The 10,053-nt window shown below is 44.5% G+C and overlaps 1 pseudogene; it reads right to left on the bottom strand.

The window, feature by feature from the left end:
- Positions 1-1,031: 1,031 nt before the first annotated feature.
- On the bottom strand, positions 1,032-1,125 carry LOC116813965 (U6 spliceosomal RNA; annotated as a pseudogene).
- Between the last annotated feature and the right edge of the window lie 8,928 nt (positions 1,126-10,053).

The raw sequence follows: 10,053 nt of genomic DNA, 5'->3' as shown, positions 1-10,053 counted from the left end.
CAACCCCAGTTCTCTTCCTCTCCATCGTGATTCTCCCCTCAGCCCCGTGGTCTCAGTCATCATTTGGTATCTCCATGGCAGCCGCCTCTTCACTGGTATCCCGGCTTTCAGTCTAACTTCCCCCACGCTCAACTCCCATTCTCTTCAGAGATTTTTTTCTTCTTTTTTCTTTTTATTCATTTTTCTTGTATTTCTTTTATATATTTTTTGGCATACTTGTTAATATCATTTCCTCAAATCCCTTTTTACCAGTTTTTTTTAATTTAAAAATTGAAAATCAGATAATTATAGATTTACATGCAGTTGTAAGAAATAATAAAGAGCCTATTCACAATTTTACCCAGTTTCGCCCAATAATAACATCTTGTGAAATTGTGGTATGTCATCACAATCAGGATATCAACTTTGGGCTGGGTGTGGTGGTCAGCCCTGTAATCCCATCACTTTGTGGGGCCAAGGAGGGAGGATCGCTTGAGCCCAGGAGTTTGAGACTACCCTGGTCAACATAGCAAGACCCTGTCTCTACAGATTTTTTTTAATATAATTAAAAAACAATATGGGTTGGGCACAGTGGCTCATGCCTGTAATCCCAACACTTTGGGAGGCCAAGGTGGGTGGATCACCCAAGGTCAGGAGTTCAAGACCAGCCTGGCTAACATGGTGAAATCCCGTCTCTACTAAAAATACAAAAACCGGCCAGGTGTGGTGGCTCATGCCTGTAATCCCAGCACTTTGGGAGGCTGAGACGGGAGGATTGCCTGACCTCAGGAGTTTGCGACCAGCCTGGGCAACACAGTGAAACTCCATCTCTACTAAAATACAAAAAATTAGCCAGGCATTGTGGTGTGTGCCTGTAGTCCCAGCTACTCAGGAGGCTGAGGCAGGAGAATCACTTGAACCCGGGAGGCGGAGGTTGCAGTGAGCCGAGAGCACACCACTGCACTCCAGCTTGGGTGACAGAGCAAGACTCCGTCTCCAAAAAAAAAAAAAAAAAAAAAATAAAAAATAAATATATATATATATATATATATGTATGTATGGACTGCTTCATGAATGTACGTGTCATTCTTGCACAAGGGCCATGTATCATTCCAATTTTAGTATATGTGCTGCCAAAGTGAGCACCAATTTTTTTTTTAAGTAGCCCAGTTGGGTAACTTGTGCCTATGGTCACAGCTACTCTGGAGGCTGAGGTGGGAGCATCACTTGAGCCCAGGAGTTTGAGGCTACAGTGAGCTGTGATTGCACCACTGCACTCTAGCCTCTCTCTCTCTCTCTCACTCTCTCTCTCTATGTATGATCTCTGCATTGATATACTCTACTGACTCTTTTCAAATTTCCCCAGTTTTACTTATATTTATTTGTGTGCATGTGTATTTATGCTATAAATTTTATGTGTGTTCACCACCACAGTCAAGGTGCAGAGAGTTCCATCACAAGGATTTCTTTTAATGCTCTTGTATAACCACACCCATCTCCTACCCTAATTATGAGTAACCACTAATCTGCTCTTTCCTTCTAAACTTTTTTTCATTTCAAGATTACATAGCGGGTGTGGTGGCTCATGCCTGTAATCCCAGCACTTTGGGAGGCTGAGGCAGGCGGATCACCTGAGGTCAGGAGTTCAAGACCAGCCTGGCCAACCTGGCGAAACCCTGTCTCCACTAAAAATAGAAAAATCAGCCAGGCATGGTGGTAGGCTCCTCTAATCCCAGCTACTCAGGAGTCTGAGGCAGGAGAATCACTTGAACCCAGGTGATGGAGGTTGAAGTGAGCCAAGATCAAGCTACTGCACTCCAGCCTGGGAGCAAGACTCCTGTCTCAAAAAAAAAAAATTATAAAAATGGAATTATACAGTATGTTACCTTTGGGGATTGGCTTTCTGTCCCCCAGATTCATTCAAGGTTTTGCATGAACTATCAATAGTTATTCCTTTCATGGTTGAGTAGTATTCCATGATATGTATATACCATGTTAAATACTCATCAGTGTATGAGTGATCCAGTTTCTCTGCATCCTTCTTGACAGCACTTGGTGTTGTCACTATTTTTTACTTTAAATATCCTAACAGATGTGTAGTGATATCTCACTCTGGTTTAATTTGCATTTCCCTGATGGTTAATGATTTTGAACATCTTTTCATGTGTGTTTATTTGTCATCTGTATACCCTCTTCAGCACAATGTCTTTTCATGTCTTTTGTTCATTTTCTGTTTTTTTTTTTTTTTTTTTCTGAGATAGAATTTCGCTCTTGTTGCCCAGGCTGGAGTGCAATGGTGTGATCTCAGCTCACCAAAACCTCTGCCTCCTGGGTTCAAGGAATTCTCCTGCCTCGGCCTCTCCAGTAGCTGGGATTACAGGTGCCTGCCACCACGCCCAGCTAATTTTTTGTGTTTTTAGTAGAGACAGGGTTTCACCATGTTGGTAGGCTGGTCTCGAACTCCTGACTTCAGGTGATCCACCCACCTCAACTTCCCAAAGTGCTGGGATTACAGGCGTGAGCCACCGTGCCCAGCTTTTGTTCATTTTTTTTCTTTTTATTTTTTGTTTTATTTATTTATTTTTTTTTTATTTTTTGAGACGGAGTCTTGCCCTGTTGCCCAGGCTGCTGGAGTGCAGTGGCGTGATCTCGGCTCACTGCAAGCTCCGCCTCCCAGGTTCATGCCATTCTCCTGCCTTACCCTCCAGAGTAGCTGGGACTACAGGCCCCCGCCACCACACCCGGGTGATTTTTTGTATTTTTAGTAGAGATGCAGTTTCACCGTGTTAGCCAGGATGGTCTCGATCTCCTGACCTTGTGATCCGCCTGCCTTGGCCTCCCAAAGTGCTGGGATTACAGGCTTGAGCCACCGCGCCCAGCCTCTTTTCTTTTTCTTTTTCTTTTTTTTTTTTTTTTTTTTTGAGATGGAGTTTTGCTCTTATTGCCCAGGCTGGAGTGCAATGGTGCGATCTTGGCTCACTGCAACCTCTGCCTCCCGGGTTCAAGTGATTCTCCTGCCTCAGCCTCCTGAGTAGCTGGGATTACAGTCATGCCCCACCATGCCTGGCTAATTTTGTATTTTTAGTAGAGACGGGGTTTCTCCATGTTGGTCAGGCTGGTCTTGAACTCCCTACCTCAGGTGATCCGCCCACCTCAGCCTTCCAAAGTGCTGGGATTATAGGCGTGAGCCACCATGCCCAGCCTCAGGTATGTATGTCTTTAATAGCAATGTGAGAACAGACTAATACACCATCTCAAACCACCCCATCTGCATAGGCTCTACTGTTATTGTCTACGTCAGCACCCAGCCTTTGTCGATTAACTGCTGATTCATATTCCAGCCTTTTTGTTTTTTAGTATTTAATTCCCCACCAGATTCTAAACTCTGCAAGGACAAGGACTTGGCCTCATCTCTTCATGCCATCACCCAACGCTTATTTCAGGGCTTAGCAAACAGTATGCCCTCAGTAAATATTTGCTGAGAAAACTAACTAATGAGGACATTTTAAGAAAACTTTCTCCCTGCATACAGTATTTTCTGAGGAATTTCAAGAAGATGAAAGTTTTATTTGGGATCATCACTGCTTTGGACAAAATTCTTTTTAGATAAACTCTTCCCATCCAGACCATCTTTAGTTTATTTATTTTCTCTCCATAATTTAAACCAGAAAGGAGATTTCAATAGAATTGTGCGATAGAAAAAAAGTACAGGCAGCAAAATTGTGCTTATGTAGTCTGCTCTCATGGAATTCCTCCTACTGCCCTGGCATCAAAGATACCATTCCTCTACTCGAGAATCTTACAGTCCAGTAAGGGGGCGTGTGGGCGAACAGGCACCTAAATCCACCATGGTAAAACATCGTGGGAAGGACCCCTGATGTTTCCTTTCTTCAAGGGAGGCAACGCTTTGGCTAAGTCTCAAAGGATACAGTGAAGTCAGCCAGTAGAAACAAGAAGGAATGGGACTGAAGCCCTGGGCATCCCGTGGAAGAAGAGCAGCACCTGTGGCTGCAGGGCAGTAGGCTCTGGATTCTGTGGGCCTTGAGTGTCACACCACGGAGAGAGCTCTGAATTGTCAGGGAAGCCTCGTGACCAGATCGTATTCCGGAAATGATTGCACCGGCCTCACAGTAGACCATGGACAGGAGGACTGAGAGAGAAAACAGAGGTGGTTACAGAGAAAGGCCTGGACACAGGCAGTATCAGGGGAGGCAGAAAAAGGGGGCAGTTTTGTTGTTTTGTTTTTTGAGATGGAGTCTCGCTCTGTCACCCAGGCTGGAGTGCGATGGCGTGATCTCGGCTCACTGCAACCTCGGCCTCCTGGGTTCAAGTGATTCTCCTGCCTCAGCCTCCTGAATAGCTGGGATTACAGGTGCCCGCCACCACGCCCAGCTAAGGAGAGGGCAGTTTTGACTGATACAAGGTAACTTGTATCAACAGCATTTGTTGACCAAATGGTCAGCAGGATGGACAACGGGGCTGGAGCCCAGGAGAAGAGAGGGAAGACATTTGGTTTGGCTCTCTTGATTCTTGGGTGGTGCTGCCCACCTATAAAGAAAATTCAGGAAAAGGAGCCACTTTGTGTGAAAGATGTTTAATATAAAGTACCTATGGGTCAGGAATTCCAATAAAAATATATCTACATCTGGAATTCAGATTGCATATCATTTTAGAAATCATTTTCCCACTGGCTGGGTGCAGTGGCTCACGCCTGTAATCCCAGCACTTTGGAAGCCGAGGCAGGTGGATCACAAGGTCAGGAGTTCAAGACCAGCCTGGCCAAGATGGTGAAATCCTGTCTCTACTAAAAATACAAACAAATTACCCGGGCGTGGTGGTGGGCACCTGTAATCTCAGCTACTTGGGAGGCTGAGGCAGGGAATTGCTTGAACCCAGAAGGCGGAGGTTGCAATGAGCTGAGATCCCACCACTGCACTCTAGCCTGGGTGACAGAGTGAGATTCCATCTCAAAAAAAAAATATTATTTTCCCTATGCAAAGAACTTTTAGAAGAGGTAATTTTACCCCCAGAAAATTGAAGACTTTGAGATGTTGAGATGCCCAAGATAATTTTCGCTGCAGGCTCATGTTGGAAATCATGATCATCAGGAGACCTTTTCATCCTTGGTCCAGTGCTATGGACTGTGGAACATACCTAAACTATGAACTATGAGATCTTGACACAAGACTACTTTTCAGTGGAAACAGAGAACTGGAATAAACTACAGAATTCTGCTTCTTGGGCACCTGGAGGTGACCTCACTGCAACTCCCTCATTTTACTCTTGCCAGAAACGTTCATTCATTTGTCCAAGATAACACATTTATATATATATATATATATATATATTTTTTTTTTTGAGACAGAGTTTCACTCTTGTTGCCTGGACTGGAGTGTAATGGAACGATCTTGGCTCACTGCAACCTCTGCCTCCAGGGTTCAAGTGATTCTCCTGCCTCAGCCTTCTGAGTAGCTGAAATCACAGGTACCTACCATCACGCCCAGGTAATTTTTGTATTTTTAGTAGAGACAGTGTTTCACCATGTCGGCCAGGTTGGTCTTGAACTCCTGACCTCAGGTGATCCACTTGCCTCAGCCTCCCAAAGTGCTGGGATTACAGGTGTGAGCCACCTTGCCTGGCCTAGATAGAAATTTAAACCTGTAAGCATTTTTGTCTTTCTAACAAGGAGAAAGTGAGCATGTGTTTTGAAAGTCTGAGTGTAATGGAGTGTAAGAGTGGGGTCTGGGTGGGGTGAGGGTAAATGTCCTATGTATCCTCTTGAGCAATTCCATCACCTTCTCCCGTGAGCCTAATGCACAGAACCTGGTAGCCGGTATTGTAACCTGAAGCATGATAATTCACTGGCATTAACATAACTCACAGTTTTACTGGACAAACTACATGTGAAGAGTGCCCCACCCCAGGATGCAGGTCAGCTGCTGTTTGACATTCACAAGGAAGAGGAATACCCCAGGATTCACTGAAGCCTGGAGCAGCATGGCAAGCCTACAGCTCACTAGGAACGTGCAGCTGCTCCCAGGCCAGCCGCACATAGAACTGTGAGGAAGGAGGCTGTTCTTTTTGGCAAAGAATATGCTATGTCTTGCAAAGTCTAAGAGGCAGGGATGCAAACAGCAACTGGACTTTTCAATAGTTCCACGCAGCTGAGAAGGATAATGAACACATAGAATCCAAAATTATCTCTGTAGCCCGCATTTAATATGTTAGAATAAAACAAGGATAATCCAGGCATGGTGGTGTGCACCTATAGTCCCAGCTACTCAGGAGACTGAGGCAGGAGGATCACTTGAGCCCAGGAGTTCAAGGATGTAGTGTGTTATGATTATGCCTGTGAATGGCCTCTGCACTACAGCCTGGGCGGCCAAACAAGACTCTATCTCAAAAAAAAAATAATAAAGAATCAAATAAAGATAAATAATTAATAAAAACCCACCGCAGTTGTGCATGGTGGCTTACACCTGTGATCTGAGCAATTTGGGCGGCTGAGGCAGGAGGATCACTTGAGCCCAGGAGTTCAAGACCAGCCTGGGCAATACATCAAGATCCTGTCTCCAAAAAAAGAAAAAAGAAAAAAAAAACCCACCATAACAAGAACAACAGCAAAACAAACTCACAAACGAACTGTGCAAGTACAGATGAGAATATGTGGTAACTAGAAGCATATGTAAAACAGCCCTAGGAGTTCTGATTATCTCAGTATGAGTCAGCCATGTATAATGAGGGTGCTGAGAAAGCTAATAGGGATTTAAGCTTCATTGAAAATATTCTGCTGATCAGGATTAGGGAGGTGGCAGTTCCTTCTTGCCTTGTGTTGATAAAAGTGGGATTCTATGTTTCAATTACACACGTGGCTAACATTTATTAAATGTTTAATATATGTCAGGTGATGGCCTAAACGCTTCACACGATCCCACTTAATCCACACAGCAAGCCTTGGGTTGTGTCCTGTTAGTGCCTCACTTTTATATTCAAGGACATTGTCACTCAGTGGAGCAGTACATGCCAGTCCAGGGGCAGACTTGGGTCTCTCTGACCAAACTCTTAGCTGGGAATGGGATTCTCAGAAGATAACTATTGAAAAACTGGTGACCTGGCCAGGTGCACTGGCTCACTCCTGTAATCCCATCACTTTGGGAGGCCGAGGTGGGAGGATCACCTGAGGTCGGGAGTTCAAGACCAGCCTGATCAACGTGGAGAAACCCCATCTCTACTAAAAATACAAAATTAGCCAGATGTGGTGGCAGATGCCTGTAATTCCAGCTACTCAGGAGGCTGAGGCAGGAGAATCGTTTGAATCCGGGAGGCAGAGGTTGTGGTGAGCAGAGATCATGCCATAACACTCCAGCCTGGGCAACAAGAGCAAAAGTCCATCTCAAAAAAGAAAAGAAAAGAAAAACTGGTGACCTGAAGAATTCAGGGGGCTGGGTTGGGAGGATCTAGAAAACCTAACATACAAGGAATACTGGAAGAACAAAAACTGTTCAACAAGGAAAAGAGAAAAATACTTGAGTCCCCTGAAGTCGCAGAGAAAAGGAATGAGACTGTGCAGCATGGCTTAAAGTGAGACTATGCAGCTGATTAAAGGAACAGGGAGATAGATGAGAATACTTAAAGACGAATTTGCTGTATAAAACAATAATGGGAGGCCAGGTGCGATGGCTCATGCCTGTAATCCCAGCACTTTGGGAGGCCCAGGTGGGCAGATCACCTGAGGTCAGGAGTTCGAGACCAGCTTGGCCAGCATGGTGAAACCCTGTCTCTACTAAAAATACAAAAAAAAAAAAAAAAAATCCAAGCACGGTGGCACACGCCTGTAATCCCAGCTACTTGGGAGGCTGAGGCAGGACAATTGCTTGAACCTGGGAGGTGGAGGTTGCAGTCAGTCAAGATCGCACCACTGCACTCCAGTCTGGGTGACAGAGTGAGACTCCATCTCGAAAAATATAAATAAATAAATAAATAAATAAATAAATAAATAAATAAATAAAACAAAACAATAATGGAGCTAAGCACAGTAGCTCATGCTTGTAACCCAAGCAATTTGGGAGGCTAAGGCAGGAGGACCACTTGAGCCCAGGTGTTCAAGACCAGCCTGGGCAACATGAAAAGACCCCGTTTCTACAAAACAATTTAAAATTAGCTAGGATTGAAGTTGGACCAGTACATGCCAGTCCAGGGGCAGAACTTGGTCTGTTAGCCAGGCATGATGGTGCGTGCCTTGGGAGGCTGAGACAGGAAGATTGCTGGAGCCTAAGAGTTCAAGGCTGCAATGGGTTATGATTGCGTCACTGAACTCCGGCCTGGATGACAGAGCGAGACTCTGTCTCTAAAACAAACAAACAAACAAACAAGCAAACAATAATTGAACCCCAAAAATGGAACTGACTGCCTTTGGAGGCTCTGGCTTCCCACCTCAGCAAGGATTTCAGCCGGGAATAAATGAGGCCCATGGACCCTCCGTGCAGAAGAAGATGTGGGTCTGGAATTATTCTTTTTTTCTGCCCTCACAGAGCATCATTTTTTAAACAACAAAAATACATATGCAGGACAATATTCTGTAATTTGGCACTAGATGTAGTGAAGAGAAAAGCTCCGGTTGGGTCTTAAAAAGCAGGAAGTACTGAGAGTAGTTCTCTGCAGCGATGGCAGAGAAAATGTAGAGAAACGAAAACAGTAATTTCTTTTCTTTTTCTTTTTCTTTTTTTTGAGATGGATTTTCACTCTTTTACCCAGGCTGGAGTGCAGTGGTGTGATCTCGGCACACTGCAACTTCCGCCTTCCGTTTTCAAGCGATTCTCCTGCCTCAGCTCCCGAGTAGGTAGGATTACAGGCACGTGCCACCATGCCGAGCTAATTTTTGTATTTTTAGTAGAGACGCGAGGTTTCACCATGTTGGCCAGGCTGACCTACAAACTCCTGACCTCGTGATCCACCCGCCTTAGCCTCCCAAACTGCTGGGATTACAGGCGTGAGTCACCATGCCCAGTCCGAGAAACAAAAACAGTAATTTCTTTTTTTTTTTTTTTTTGAGACGCAGTCTCACTCCGTAGCCCAGGCTGGAGCGCAGTGATGCGATCTCGGCTCACTGCAAGCTCCGCCTCCCGGGTTCACGCCATTAATTTCTTTACAAAGGAAAGCAAGACGTAAGCAGCATCTGAGGTTTATAACATCTAAATGAAGATCTTGTACCTCTATTGTTGCCTTGATAAAAAATGTAATAAATTGGCTGGGTGCAGATCACGAGGTCGGGAGTTCAAGATCAGCCTGACCAACATGGTGAAACCTTCTCTCTACTAAAAATACAAAAATTAGCCAGGCGTGGTGGCACGTGCCTGTAATCCCAGCTCCTTGGGAGGCTGAGGTAGGAGAATCGCTTGAACGCAGGAGGCAGAGGTTGCAGTGAGCTGAGATTGCGCCACTGACTCCAGCCTGGGCAACAGAGTGAGACTCTGTCTCAAAAATTAAAAAAAATATATATATGTATATATATACACACACATACATATACATATATATAATAGATTTATGACATTGTAAGATAGTGTTTAAAAGCAAAGTTAAACAAGAGACTTTGGCGTCTTTTAAAAAGATTTAGCAGAGCCTTCATCTAATGATATATTAGGATAATATATAATATTACACAGATTCTACAACCAGCCTTTGGTTCTCTTTACCTTACTAATCCCAGAGCAAACAAAAGCCTCATGGCTAATAGTAGTATTTCCACCTTTCAGCAAACCTTCCTGAAAGAACAGACATTGATAAGAGTAGCAATTAACCATTTTACTGCCCATTATATATTAACAAAAGTAAATTAGCAATTTTTTTTTTTTTGAGATGGTGTTTCGCTCTTGTTGCCCAGGCTAGAGTGCAATGTTGCGATCTTGGCTCACCACAACCTCAGCATCCGGAGTTCAAGTGATTTTCCTGCCTCAGCCTTCCGAGTAGCTGGGATTACGGGCATGTGCCACCATGCCTGGCTAATTTTGTAATTTTAGTAGAGACGGGGTTTCTCCATGTTGGTCAGGCTGGTCTTGAACTCCCTACCTCAGG

This window comes from Hylobates moloch, unplaced genomic scaffold (assembly GCF_009828535.3).
Source record: "Hylobates moloch isolate HMO894 unplaced genomic scaffold, HMol_V3 SCAFFOLD_9, whole genome shotgun sequence".
NCBI classification, from domain to species: domain Eukaryota; kingdom Metazoa; phylum Chordata; class Mammalia; order Primates; family Hylobatidae; genus Hylobates; species Hylobates moloch.
The sequence above is the reverse complement of the archived record's forward strand: the minus strand, read 5'-3'. Positions and strand labels throughout refer to the sequence as shown.